Source organism: Adiantum capillus-veneris, chromosome 5 (assembly GCF_014529385.1).
Source record: "Adiantum capillus-veneris isolate H3 chromosome 5, ASM1452938v2, whole genome shotgun sequence".
NCBI classification, from domain to species: Eukaryota; Viridiplantae; Streptophyta; class Polypodiopsida; order Polypodiales; family Pteridaceae; genus Adiantum; species Adiantum capillus-veneris.
In genome coordinates this window covers 90543623-90559734 of record NC_140935.1, presented here as the reverse complement: position 1 = coordinate 90559734, position 16112 = coordinate 90543623, and positions in this window count along the sequence as shown.

Sequence of the window (16112 nt, the reverse complement as noted above, 5' to 3'; positions counted from 1 at the left end):
TCAAGGACAAACCTTGTGATACCTAGCAAAGAGGGAAAGCAAGGCTTTCAAGAGTATGGCTCTGCGCATTGGATATATAATCACTTTAAAGGTACTGTAGCTTGCCAGGGAGCATGCCACATAATTATAAGAAGCAATGGTAAACACATTGACATCCATAGCTTTGCATTGAATCCAATGTGATCACCACACATACGGGATGCTATGACTTTCAATGCCAAGGGCACTTGATAGTGTTTGGCAATAGTAGACTCTTGATAGCTAAGGTATATGTTCTATCTCTATCAGTATTGGGAAATCTCATGATTCCCAATATGCTGCACGATTTGGCAAGGCCAATTCTTTTTAAACTTTTGACACTGTCGATTCTTCTCTACTTAGACACCAGTGTGTCAACAAGCGTGCTTGTTTGCTATGAGCATTCAGTCTCCATTTTGTCTTGTCTTACTGATAGACTTCTAGGAAGCACGGCTTCACTCTAAGACATATGGCATAATAGTTTTTGACATTCAGAATATGCTATCAATTTACAACCTTGGGAGTCTTTGCAACATGTCTACATATTTTCTCACTAGAGATCGGATTAAAACAAGCCAAGAAGGCATGTGCGGGACATCCGACATCTCTCAAGTTATTCGCATATATGTCTATGAGGCTAATTCGAGCACACTACCAAAAACCTCTCCACAAGTGGGCAACAAGGTTAGCCAATTTAAAGTTATGTTTGTTTTTGTCTATGCTTACTTTTTATTTTGGAAAAGATCTCTCTGATGTGCAAAGCAAGGTGCTTGGGTAGACTCCATAAGAAGCAATTGTGGAAAGCAAAGTAATTTGCATGTCTTCAGGTGATGTAGGGTTTCTCTTATGTTCCAGTATTATCAATTGACTTCAGATCAATAATAATGGAAAATCGTTTGCAATCTGTGGATATAACATCACAGTTTACGCAACGGCACATTGTGATGTATCCATGCCAGTGCAATCGTGCACGGCACGTATACCAGTGGCTTACATGGTTGAGACTGTCATTGAATCCAAGGGCTTATCGTTCCATTTTTTGCATTGTATGCACGAAATCTTAGTATGATGGACGTACAACACCCATCATTGCATACGCTTCCGTTACACCACTAGCTACTCTATCAAGGACGAGCTCATATATACAATACGTGGGTACACAACCAGGGTCTACACTGGATCATATGCAAGGGGCATACAACACATTCAAATAAGGGGTTTTCATGAGCCCAACATTCTCTCTCTCTCTCTCTCTCTCTCTCTCTCTCTCTCTCTCTCTCTCTCTCTCTCTCTCTCTCTCTCTCTCTCTCTCTCTCTCTCTCTCCCAACTTCTATGGGGGAAAGGGGAAACTAGGCATGATTTTATTGAAATCTTTCTATGTCAATACAAACAGAAAGGACTAAGGGCCATCTATTATAACCCATTTTGGCATGGCTGAGAGCCATTTGTTTGTAGTCCATCAGTGTTTGATTTCAAGATCAAACAATTTGATCCAATTGAGTACCCATTGATTATAATGCACAACCAAGAGTCTTGCCATTAGTGATTTTTTGGGCATTATTTTAGCACTACACACTTTAAGTGTGTAAGTGTCTTAAAATCTAATATCTAACCAACCCAAATGATTTTCTCATATTAAACTAATCATTTAATGTGGAAGAATAAACGGGACAAATGGTTAATATATAGACATGTGCTTATAGATCTATCTCCACACGGGGCCAATGGTGAAGTGGCCCAAATGAAAGATGGTCTATCAAAGAGCAAGGCTAACCAATGGAGCATAAATACCTTAGGGTTAGCTTCATTGAAGACCTCCAATAGTTAGTGTAAAAGTCCTTTGACCTTAGGTAAGCTAGGGCTGAGCTTGAGGTGGGAACCCGGCCCAAGCTTAAGGTGCTTGAGGTGCTTGATGACTAAGGTGCTTGAGGTGCTTGATGATTGGGATGCTTGAGATGCTAGGGTTGTACTTGAGATGGGAACACGGTCCAAGCTTGAGGGGCTTAAGGGCCAAGCTTGTGGTGGAAACTGGGCCCTAGGTTGAGTGGCTTGAGGTGTACATTGGTCCAAGCTTGTGGTGGACACTGGGCCCAAGGTCAAGTTCCCCCTCATGTTTCCCTCATGGTGTGCTTGAAGCCTATCGGTTGGCCACCCAAGGGGTCCAATGATAATGTAGAAGATTTAATTAATTGTCTTTGCATTTATCAAGTCCTCTCTCTCAAAGGGGAAGGGGGATACTGTCCCAACACTTCCCTTGTTCCTTGATTTACCTCCTACTTGTGATTGGCTAGGTTTGGAGTGGTCCAATGAGCTTCAAGCATGAGATACAAGGGGGGTCAACCAAGGAAGGTAGGTGCATGCTTATGGGGTATACTCTCCCACACACACTCTCATTGTTGAAGTGCAAAGTGCAAGAGTTCCCTCTCCGTCTCCAAGCAAGTAGAGAGGTTGAGAGACTACACCAACACTCTTGGCTATGGAATGAAAATCCAACCAAGAGCCATGCTTGAATGCTTAAGCTTGCCAGCTTCTCCATCTTCATTACTACGCTATTATGTATGCTACCAAGAAGAGTGATGATAAATGAGGAACTAATTCTTTCCCTATGAAATGTTTCTTCTTCCTCTTCCCTACCCTCATTCCCTGCTAGCTCGAGTCCACCTTTGAAGGTGTTTGAGGTCTTGGGACTGAGGCTTGGGATAGTTAAAGCTTTCCACAAAGTTTATGTTATGCTTGTGATGCATCACCTAGGTCATAAGGAACACAAAGATTGTATTGTAACAAGTCTCTCTTTTCTTGCTGTTCTGCTCAAAATTTGGAGAAACGGGAAAAGCGTAATGGAGTGTAGCGCAATGGAACTTTTCATCCAAAACTTGTTCGTCTCCTCGAGCTCTTCGATTTGAGTTCTAGGTTTGCGTCAATCGGAGTTCGCAGCAGAAAGTTATGCTGTTTTTACTGCAATTGAGCTTGACACAGCTTTCTTCGTCCTACTTCTTCGTGAAGCGTCCACGATCGTTTTTCTTATTTTGGCATTAACTTTTTTGAGAAGATTTAGCTTTTTACTATTCGTATTGTGGCCGTCAATCTTGCGTCTCATGCCACTCTATTTTGAGGACTTGTTTATTATTAACGTCTCCTTTACCCTGCCTTTTTTGGGTGACGTCTCTCACATATTTGGACGTTCCTTGAGTATCCTTCTTATGTTTATTGTTGACAGAACGCAGTACTCATATCTCTCTCATTCTCAATTGCGGCCTTCACCATATATGGTGTGCAGATTCTGCGATCTTATCTTATACGTCTTCTCGCAACAAGATATGGCTATGAATATTCTTGTCAACGGCTTTCCTTCTGGCCAGCATTTTGTTCCTCCTTTCCAAGGTCAAGGATTTCCAGGCTGGAAAGCAAAGATGTTGTTAATTCTTGAAGGCAATGAACTCTTCGATGTTGTTCTTGGAAATCGTGTTTGTCTGCCTCAGCCTGTTGATACGGATAATGATAACGTGCTTATCACTGAAGGACCTATATTTGAAGATTGGAATGTTGCCTATACAGATTGGCAACGACGTGATAAAGCAGCTCGTCGAAGAAATCTATTACAAAAATACTTTATTTGAGAGGGTTGCTTAACAAGTTACAATATGAAGTTGGTACTGCCATGACGGGACATATTGAATCTTTCAAATCTATTATCAATCAACTTGCTACTGCCGGTGATCCTGTTCCACAAAAGCAACTGATTACACTTCTCCTTGATACGGTGAAGGACTCTTCTTATGATAACATTGTTACTATTCTCTCTAATAAAGATGGTCTTGATTTCGACCAAGCTTGCATGTCTTTAATTGAATACTCTCAACGTCAAGAACGTCGGAATGATGGTCACGATACAGCTATGATTTCACAAGAGGAGACTGAGTCACAACAAATGGACCATGCTTTTTATGCTCGAAGGCATCCATTTCAACGAGGAAACCGCAGAGGTGGCTGTCGCGGTAATATTTTCTCTCGTCTCAAATTTCCTAATAAGCAATGTTCTTACTGCAAAAGAAATGGCCATACTGAAGATGATTGTTGGGCACGTCAATATGATGAAGAACACAATATTACCACAAAACAATCACGTTTATCTAGAGACTCTTCTTCTTCTTCTTGTGAATATTGTGGACGATGTGATCATCCCACTCATATGTGCTATAACCGTCGATTCGACACAGATCGGAATAGAGTATATGCTACTGAACATCGAAACAACATTGTACCAGAAACAAGCTGCATCCTATGTTCAGTTGCTCCAGACAGAATACTTCATGTACGTGATGGATCACTTTTTATTGTCGATTCTGGTGCTACAGGAAATATGACATATCAGTCTCCACTGCCAGTTCAACGTGTTGTTTATCTTGTTGATGATACTACTTGTCAAGTAAAGGGTATTGGAGACTTATATTCTCGTACCTTATCTTCTTCCACTCGAATTTTGCGAGGAGTATTACAAGTACCAGATCTTCAACGTAATCTTCTTTCAGTTGCTAGACTTGTTGATCTTGGTCTGTTTGTTGGATTTGATCATACCAAATGCCGAATTGAGAAAGATGGATAGACTATAGCCACTGCTCCTCGAAACGGTAATTTGTTTGAACTCCCTCTCTCAACGATGCTGTAGCAAATATTGTCACTGCTCCAGGTGATCATGATTGCAAAGTATGGCATCACCGTTTTGTTCATGCTGATTTCTCAAAACTCCTTGATCTTCAATGTCGTGATCTTGTTCATGGCATGGATCTTAAAGCCCATCCCCATATGGGAATTTGTGAATTTTGTGCTCTTGGGAAACACAATCATAAACCCTTTCCTCTTTCAAATACAACTAATTCTCATGACATATTGGATCTTGTTCATACTGATATATGTGGACCTCTACCTTCTTCGAGATCACAATATCGCTACTTCATTACTTTCATTGATGATTTCTCAAGGTATACGACTCTATTTCTACTGGAAAAAAAATCTGAAGCCTTATCTGTTTTCAAACAATTCCACAAGGCTGCGGAACTTCAAACCGGTCGTCGCCTTAAGAAGCTTCGTAGTGACAATGGAGGTGAATATGTTTCTCGAGAGTTTGTGAGTTACTGTGCTGACAGTGGAATTCATCATGAACACACTATTCCATATTCGCCTCAACAGAACGGTGTTGCTGAACGAAAGAATCGCACTATTCTCAATGCTGTAAGATGTATGTTGATCCATTCTAGCTTATCTCGTGTTTTTTGGGCTGAAGCTACTTTGACAGAAGCATTTATTCAGAATCATCTTCCTACTACTGCACCCTCTGGTAAGATACCCATCACAGCATGGACAGGTGACATTCCTTTTGTATCTCATTTTCGAACCTTTGGATGTATTGCTTATATTCATGTTCCCAAAGAAACACGAAAAAAGCTTGATGCTCCTAGTCTTAAAGTTATTTTTATTGGATATTCTGACACTTCCAAGGGCTACAAATTCTATGACCCTTCCTCTAAGAAAGTAATTGTGAATCGTGATGCTACTTTTAACGAACAGCTTACGGGAGGCTCATGGTCCATGGATGATTCTGATGATACTAAATCATTTCTTCAGGCTTTTCTATTTATTTCAGAAGATGAAACTCTTCCTATAGAGCAACTTTCCTCTTCACAACCATCCATTCCAAATTTTGCCAATGATGATATTGATATTTTTGTTGATCTGCCTATTGATTTTGAACATGGCTCATGTCATGTTTATGATGAAGATATTGCTGATAATGCTTTTTCTACTTCTGAAGATCTCGTTACTTATGATGAAGCTATCTCTTCACCACAAAAGGATCAATGGCAAGAGGCTATGGAAGTAGAGTACGATTCTCTTATCTCTAAAGTAGTACATGGATACTAACTGAATTACCTCCTGGTAGTACATCTATTAAATGTAAGTGGGTGTATAAGACAAAAGTAAAAGAAGATGGATCTTTTGACAAGTTCAAGGCGCGTTTAGTTGCAAAAGGTTACTCCCAAGTAGCTGGTGTTGATTATCAAGAGACTTTTTCACCAGTTGTTCGCATTACAAGTGTTTGCGTTTTATTGGCATTTGCTGTTCAATTTGATTTAGAAGCTCATCAAATGGATGTGCGAACTGCTTTTCTTAATGGTGACTTGGAAGAGGAAATTTATATGGAACAACTAGAAGGGTTTGTTATTCCAGGTAAAGAAGACCTTGTTGCTCAACTCCATAAGGCACTATATGGTCTCAAACAAGCTTCACAAGCCCGGTATACAAAATTTGATCTTTTTCTCACCTCTAAAGGATTCATCTCTTGCTCGTCAGACCCCAACTTATACATAAAACGCCAAGGTAGCAGTTTTGTGATTCTTTCTCTTTATGTGGATGATGCCATCCTTGTTTCCAATGATTTGGGATTTCTTTAGCAAGTGAAAAAGTTATTGTCTTCTGCATTTGATATGGTGGATCTTGGAGAGATTCACTCTTGTCTTGGCATTCAAATCCAACGGAACCGTACAAAAGGTATTTTATTCCTTCGACAATCAAAGTTTATTGCAGATACTATTCAAAAATTTGGTATGGAATCTGCACATTCAGCCAACACACCTTGTCTTGCGAGCTCTACGAAGAACACTTCTGACAATGGCGGTCAACTTGTCACGAATCAACCTTATGCTAACTTGATTGGATGTCTTCAGTTTGTTGGCATGAACACTCGTCCTGATATTCTATTTGCTGCTAATTATCTTGGACAACATCTTGCATGTCCTTCTCTTAAACATTGGTCTGTTGCAAAGCGTGTGTTGAAATACTTGAAAGGCACTACAGATTTTGGTTTAGTCTATCGACGACAACTCACATCGGATTCTATGCAATCTCTTTCTCTTTTGGGTTACATAGATGTAGACTTGGCAAGCTCACATTTATCTATGCGATCTACTAGTGGAAATTGCTTCTTTATAAATGGTTGTCTTGTTTCTTGGACCAGCAAGAAACAACGTTGTGTTGCAGTTTCTACGACTGAGTCATAATATGTTGCGGCATCACTTGCAGCTCGTGAGTTGATTTGTCTTCGACAAATGCTGGTTGATATTGGTCACTCTCCTCTTTCTAGCACACCCTTGCGGTGTGACAACCAAAGTGCTATTAGTCTTGCAAAAGACTATGTTCAACATAATAAGTCAAAGCACATTGCTGTCCATTATCATTATGTTAGGTATGAAGTACGCAAAGGAACCATTATGGTTGAGCACTGTCCAAGTGACGAGATGATTGTAGACATTTTGACCAAAGGCCTCAATGAGTCACGTTTCATCCTCTTGCGCTCGGAGCTTGGAGTTGCTTCGGCCTCACTCTTTCTAGATTAGCTTCTTTGCCATTGTGATAGCTTTGTACATATGACATTGTAATCTTTTACGTACCATGCACTATGCACACTCCACATTTGCACATTGTGATATCTAAGTCACTTGAATATTTGTACATAGATGCACAATTCACTTTCACATCATCACCGCTGGTTCATATTTTCACATTGTATAGGGGCTTGGGTTTTTCCCTTGAACTCCCCAAGGGTTTTTTCATCCAAAGCTAGAGACCTTTGTTTGAGTGGGGGTGTTGGAGCTATATATGGCTCACTCTACTGAACTTTGTCTCACCTATATATTTGTATCTTGTCCTCCATATGAATCAGTTTTTGGGAGCGTATATGGTGTGTCTCTTGTCTCGTCTCTCTCTCTCTCTCTCTCTCTCTCTCTCTCTCTCTCTCTCTCTCTCTCTCTCTCTCTCTCTACATCTCAACAAGGCACACCAAATGGCAACTCTCTTCATATCACAGATTTTCAAACACCATGGATTACCAACATCCATCATGTCAGATAGAGATCCTAGAATGACCAATAATTTCTAGAAAGGTATCTTTGAAAATCTAGGAACAAGATTGAATTTCCCTTTGGCCTATCACCCACAAACGGATGGCCAAAGTGAGATAGCCAATATTATGATACTCGATCTACTGAAGAGTTATGTTATAGAAGTATATCAATGCTCAAAATGGAAAAAATACTTACCTCTTGTAGAGTATGCCTACAATAATGTTGTACATACTTATACGGGAAAAGCACCTTTTGATATCATTGAGGGAAGACCTAAAAGTCCCTTGCTACTGAAAGTACATGGGAAGACCTTCGCTGTCGATGAGTATAGATGTGACCTACAAGAATATATTCAAAATATTAAGGAGGCTATATCCATCTCTCAGCGAAGGCAAAAAACTACTACTGACAAGCACAGAAGGGCCTTAACGTTCAAAGAAAATGATTGGGTCTTAGTTAAGTTTCCTAAGGGTCCATTAAGGAAAACAACGGGCAAAAATCCTACGGGGCATCAAAAGTATTATGCTAAGCTAGCAAAAAGATACTATGGTCCTTTCCAAATCTTGAAGCCCACCAATGAGATGGCTTACCAGCTCAAGTTGCCCAACCATTGGCTCATACACGATGCCTTTCATGTGAGACTATTTAATCCCTACAAAAGAGATCCACCAAGTGAACCAATTATTGAAGACCCTCCCAAAGTTGAAGACCAAGAAGAGGTGCTACAACCCAAAGCTATTCTTCGGCATGGAGACAAGGTCCAATGACATGGTAAGATTATGCGATGGTATCTTATTAAGCTCAAAAATTATCCTTTTGAAGATGCTAGATGGATGCAAGGAATGCAGCTTAAGGATAGTATGAACCTTGTCAATGCTTACAATGCTACATTAGAGTAAGAAAATGTACAATTTTCTTTTAAATGACCGATGCTTTTGTCTTATAGGACTAGTTCTTTGTTTTGTCGTAGGGTAAAAAAAGATCCTCTACCCGTTAAGTAAGGCTTTGTCTCTTCTACCTCATACTCGAGGACGACTATGATTTCAAGAGAGAGGTAATGTCATAAAATCTAATATCTAACCAACCCAAATGATTTTCTCATATTAAACTGATCATTTAATGTGTAAGAATAAAGGGGACCAAGGTTTAAGATATAAACATGTGCTTATAGATCTATCTCAACATGGGGCGAATGGTAAAGGGGCCCAAATGAGAGATGGTCTATCAAAGAGCAAGGCTAACCAATGCAGAATAAATACCTTAGGGTTATCTTCATTGAAGAACTCCAATAGTTAGTGTAAAAGTCCTTTGACCTTAGGTAGGTAGGGTTGAGCTTGAGGTGGAACCCGACCGAAGCTTAAGGTGCTTGAGGTGCTTGTTGTGCTTGATGAGTAAGGTGCTTGAGGTGCTTGATGACTAGAATGCTTGAGGTGCTTGTCATGCTTGAGATGCTAGGGTTGTACTTGAGGTGGCAATGCGGCCCAGGCTTGAGGGGCTTAAGGGCCAAGCTTGTGGTGGGAACCGGGACCAAGGTTGAGTGGCTTGAGGTGTACAAAAGTCAACACCATTCCCTACAAGGAGGGGACGAGTCCTACAAAGAGAGGGGATGAGAGAGAACACCCATACACTCACTCAAGGCAAGCTTGGTACAAAGAAAGAAAAAGGGACACTTGTCAAGATCCTCCTCATGCTGCCCTCATGATGTGGCTGAATCCTACTGGTTGGCCACACAAGGGGTTCAATGATAATATAGAAGATTTAATCAATTTTCTTTGCATTTATCAAGTTCTCTCTCTCAAAGGGTTAAGGGAGACACTTGTCCCAAGGATACCCTCGCTACTTGATTTAACTCCTACTTGTGATTGGCTAGGCCTAGAGGGGTCCAATGAGCTTCAAGTATGAGCTACAAGGGGGAGTCCACCAAGGAAGCTAGGGGATTGCTTAGGGGGTATACTCTCCCACACACAATCACAACACTCTCATTGTGTGAAGTGCAAAGTGAAAGAGATCCCTCTCCATCTCCAAGCAAGTAGAGAGGTTGAGAGCCTACACCAACACTCTTGGCTATGGAATGCAAGTCCACCAACCAAGATCCATGCTTCAATGCTTAACCTTGCCATCTTATCCATCTTCATTAATATGCTATTATGTATTCTAGCAAGAAGAGTGATGATAAGTGAGGAACTAATTCTTTCTCCTATGACTTCTTCCTCTTCCCTACCCTCATTCCTTGCTAGCTGTCTCCACGTTCGAAGGTGTTTGAGGTCTTGGGACTAAGGATTGGGATAGTTAAAGATTTTCGCAAAGTTTATGTTATGCTTGTGATGCATGAAGCTTTCCATTTTCATTGCATCACCTAGGTCATGGAGAACACAAAGATTGTATTGTAACAAGTCTCCCTTAATGGGAGAAATCATAATACAAATGCCTATTGGAGCGGGACCGGCTCCACATAAATCTGGTCCTCAACTGTTGTCATGGTCTCTAAATTCTCTCTCTTGCAAAAGTATTGTTCATGCCAAGTTAACTAGAAGCTATGTTTATGTTGCTACCATCAATTATGTTCACCCGCTATGCTCACAAAGTAAATTCACAAAAGTACTCTCTCTTATTTCTTCTACTCTCAATCAATAGGCCAATTTCATTACAGTAAGTCAAGTTGAGTTTTTGAACGTCTTAAACTCGTAAGGGCTTATCTCTACCAAGGTATATGGATGAAGCCAACATTTTGACAGCACGGCTGTTCAGAAAAACCCAAGATTATGGATTTTTGGGCCTAGAATAGATCAATTGAGAATACGACTCCAACTTCAGTGGAACTCCTATTAGCACTAAGAGTGCCTATATGAGTACATTTTTGGGGTAAGACCTAGCTTCTGATTACTAAATCACTTAGTAAGGGTTGATGGTCAATTCTTGAAACCTTCACACTTGCATTTTCAACGAACAAAATCCACAGACTTCCAAGGGGTTATAGCTGAAAAGTTTCAACTTCCAAAGGAATGTAATGCCATAGGCAACAAACCCAAGGGGGGTCACGGACATAGGCCAAGGGCCGGCTGCTAACTGAGTAGTTTTTCCTACAAAGTTTAACCAAGGGAGTTGATAATGTCCATTTTAACCAAGGGGTTTGGATTGAAAAGGAGACACCTAGGGTTATATGTGCCATACTACTTGAATTTCACTGATTTTCAATTAGTGTTCCTATGCCTTTGCATGTGGGAAATTTGGGCACGTGCATTTGACTACAGGTAAGTGAACACTATGTTCAACCTCCAGGTATGCATATGATTTGGTTTCTTTCCATTTTTTCGTATGCTTTGCTTGACTTTTTCAAATTGGGTGAATAAAATTCTATGTTTTCCTCCATTTTTGCTCTTCAACGAGATGACAAGGTCACATAAGAGCTAAGAAATTTGGGCTCACAATAAATTTTTGCATTCCAGAGTTATGAACCCACTTGTAGTGCTTGATTTGGCACATGTTGTCACATGGGATACAACATGGTCTAAGAACTCAAGGAGTTTGGTTTGCCAATGTGGAGCATGGGTAATGAGAGTCTCTCTCACGCATGTTGCATGCGTGTTTACAATTACCTCCACACCCAAGTACATCGTACTTGAAGGGTGTTTTTTTTAGACATCCTTACCTGAGACACATGCCACATGTGGAGAATATGAGTCTCTAGGACAGACATTGGCACTGCTACTTCAATTATGTGTCGCGATGATGTCCCTAGGTGTTGGTCACGTTTTCTTTCTAGACCATTTTGAGCACGACGTATCATGAGCAATTTCCGTGGCCTAAAATTGTCAGATACTTGGAATGACTTGCTAAGATACAAGTGATACTAAAGAACATTACAAGTTACATTAGCCAGTTACTTTCATGGAAAGTGAGAAGAGGTACTCTTTTGGGTACATCTTTGTTGTGATAACTCGCTTAGCATGTCCATGTGCCTTCTACATGGAGTCTACACACTATGACTAGATAGAAACCAGTAACACAAGATGGTTGCAAATGCACAAGAATGTGGAAAATCAAGATGTTACTCTTGGTTTCATTGCACCTCCTATCGAACCATGTTTCGGTTCAGCAAATAGCTGGATCCATGAAGGATGCCACTGTGGAAACCATTAGTGTATCATCACTCTTCTTTGCGAGGACAAAAATTCTTCTCCAAGGGGGGAGTAATGTCAGGCCAAGGGCCACCCTGGAGGTCAAGGACCGGCGGGCCAAGGGCCCGACTACTAAAGGAGACAGGATCCTAGGGACAAGGCCTATAAAGGGAGGCTGGGTGGAGGATCGAGGCTAGGCAGTCCCAAGGTTTCACAAGCAAATTCAACAAAGGAGATAAAAAGGTCATAAAGAGATTTGGATTCCTAAGTCTTCCAATGCTCTGAGTCAAAATCCAAATGCCAACAGTGAACAGAGGCCTACAACAACATCAAAGACTTCTTACAAACAGGTCCAATTGGAGAATCACACAAACAATGGAGTCTTCACATTCAAAAAGGGACAACCCAACCAACACAAATACAGATTCAAAGATGATAAAACAGGTATGGCAAAAGAAACCTTCAATGCCAACTTGGTCCTTCACTAGTCCTCTTTTTGAGGATTCAAGCTTACTTTTACCTCAAGAAATGTGTATAGTAAGTACAAGAATGTAGAAATTCAAGTTGCCAGGGTGCAAAAAACATTCTTTGGCATAGTCAGAGTCGAGCTACCAAGCCATAAAATGAGTGAAGCATTAGTCCCAAAGCTTCAAGTTCTAATAAACTATGTACTAAGAGTTGTAGTTATTAGACTTATGCTCAAGCTGGAAAAGCTGAGCATATCTAATTAGTGTCACTCATGCTGGATGAATTGAGCATAAGAGTCAAATTCTATTAACTCGCAATTGATGGAGTGTCGTAGAGTCCAACACTCACACACAACACAGTAAGATGAGAGCACATATCCTTGATAACAAAAACCATTCTTAAAAGGGTGTCAGCTTGATAAGCCATGTCATATGCTTTTATAGCCACACTGTCTTTATGAAGAACCCCTCAAATTTTTTCTTGCATAGCATATTGTTTCCCATGCATTTCTATGTATGCATTGAGGCGATCCAGGGTGGGCAACAAGAGAGGAGGTGCTGCTCAATTTGGGTTGTGGTAGCCACAAGCAAGAAACAAGAACAACAAACTCATAGCCAAACAAGTGAAGGGACACCACCTAGTTGTAGAGCAAACTAGGATGCCAAAGAGGAGAATCTCTGAGGAATACAAGTGAAAAGGAAGGGTACACTATCACTAATACCAATTCTACAAACACACATACACACACAGAGAGAAAGATTTGTGGAAGAATTAAGCTTTAATTTAAATGATTGACGCAGGTGTATAAACAGCTTGCAGGAGAGTCAAGAGACACAATTAAGTTTGATGATGTTGAAATCTAAACATTATCTTAGGGTTATGGGAGCCCTCTCACCATACAACCCTCTTATAATTTTCTCTCAAGCAATAAAACAAACACAAGAGCTCTTGAGTCACATACAAGCAAATACTACAAATAAATCTCAAAATGAGAATGCGTCACCTTAAACCAAATGAGGTGAGGTTGCCAAACATGAATCAAAGAGAACGCAAATTATTGATTAAATTGATGTGCAAGAGTAGGTACAACTTTGATTGGAAGTTATAAATCAATCACTCCCTTGCAATGCTACAACTAGCTCAAGAACCTTTCATATACACCACAAGTAATGGTGTATAGAGAGCTCACTCTCTCTCCCTAAAACTAAGATGTGAATGATACACTCAAAGTAGTGAGCAGTAGAGTAGAGATGATGCCATTTAGAAAGGGAAAAGAGTTTTATTTATAAGTGAGAAGAGCCCTTATTAGGATTATCTCCTGAACAAAAATTTAGATAGAAAGTCATGTTTATGAAATTTTTATATTATATTCTTATGAGAGTGGGACTCTCTTCTTTTTTGAGTCACATGGATGTGGTCTCAAGAACAGAGAATTATTGAGGTAAAATAGAGAAGATTCTAGAGAGGTGAGTGATTTTTGTGTGAGGCTGCCTACTCTAGTAGATAGTAGAGTGTGAAATTTACAATAAGAGTTAGTCATTAGTGTTAGTAGTTTGTAGTTAGTAGGATGGGGTAAAGTTACATGGCATATGCATTTAAGGTGCATTATATGATTTATACAATGATAAAAAGTAAATAAATATTAAAATATACACAACTTGATGGAAACCACAAGATGCAAATAAAAGTTTTCACCTATCTCCTCTAGCGAGAATGAAGCAGTTGTAGAACTTTGTCGGTGTAGTTCTTCTGACCATGGAAAAGTTGAATTTTCCATGATCAAACTCCTCCTTTTGTAGATCTTGAGCTTGGTTATTTGCTATTTTTTTCTCTTTTTGTGAAAGGATGAAGAGGTTATAGAATTATGCGTTTGATTCTAGAGAGATGATAATTTTGAGCTATGGAGTAATGGAGAGATGGGAATGGTGAAGAAGATGAAAGAAGCCATGAAAGTTATAGGTTTAAGTGAGGGATGGAGAGGAATGAGTCTGTGTGTGTGGAAGTAGGAGAGAAGGTGATAGAAGACTATGGGTTACTTGTGAAAAAAGTGGGCAGACTGGGGTCCACTCAAAAGATCCTATCTACCAGTGGTTGTTCCAAAAATTATCAAAATGTTTGAGGTGATTATTCAGCTCTTGGTCCATATTTTTTCTTTTTACCACCACGTCAAATTTGGAATGGAGATGGATATAAAAAATCCCACCAAAATGCCTTTTTCTTCACAAAAAAGTCTTCAGTGGCCCCCCTTTTGTTGAATTTGCATCAGGACCCAAAGGTGAGCCCCTTTTTGCATGTGAGAGCATGACCTAATAGATTTCTAGAGGTTTGAAAACATGCATGGTTATGGATTATGCACAAATATAATATATGGATATGAAGGGAAAAGAACAGATTAGTATATAATTAATTCATGGAATCTAGAATAGTGTCAGCTATATATGTAAAATAGATATATAAAAATATAGGGAATCAAATGAGGAGGGTCCTCTTTTTTTTATTGATGTATATTTATTTACAAGAGATACAGAAAAATACCTGTAGGACATAGGAATTTAGTGAAAGGCAATGACTAATGGTGAAAGGTGTTTTTGAGGTTTTTCCTTCGAGTGGTTTCACATAAAAAATAAGAGAATCTTGCATGAAATGATTTTTTCAAAGCATACATGGTACGAAAGATCATGGTAATGGTGAGTAAATGTATATAGCATACTTTGATAAATAGCACACACATAGGTAGAAATATTTAAATAAATACCAAAATAATTATAATAAAAAATTTCTATATCTAGGCCCTATATACAATGAGATATTTACAAGCAAATGGACCATAATATATTTTGGTTTTTTGTTTTATTTATTTTTTTGGCTCAACTAGCTCAATGACTAGCTAGATGAGGGTTTTAAGGAGATATAGAAAAAGTCCCCTAACTCACACACGCCTATGTACAATGAAATGGTAGGGATATCCACAATGTTTGAGTAATTTTGGTAGGGCGAGGTAGCTCATTATGGCAATTTGGATAGCCAAAAAACGGCTATCATCATATAGGATGTCCCACCATTTGATATATGCATTAAACACTCTTTTTTGCTTCCACCTATGCACCTTGAGTGGACTACAACATGGCAAACCAATGTCCATCATGCTACCCTCTCATATTTGCTGCCGTTTTAATTTATATATATTAGCAAATTATCCCTTGAGTACTTTATTAATATTTCCCATGCTAATAAGTGCTCCAATAATGCGCGTATCCCAAAGGAAATTTTTTCCCACTCGGTTTTTTCCCTTTGGTCATCCAGGTATTAGATCCTCATTATTCTACTTCCCTTATACATACTTTTCGTAAATAAACATCAGTCTCATCATTATGCTATTAAAACGGACCAATGAAACATCATCTCTTACATTAGACATATTCAAACCAATGAAGATGCTGCAACAAATTGAATCTCATCAACAAGTTCAACAACAAATGAAGACAATCAGCCCATCAAAAACCTTCCACAGCCTTCACGGACACTTTTCAATAGTGCTGGAGGAGGATGGGCACTTGAATCGGAAGGGGTGAGTGTTAACTGAGTCGACGTCAGTTAACAGAAGCTGAT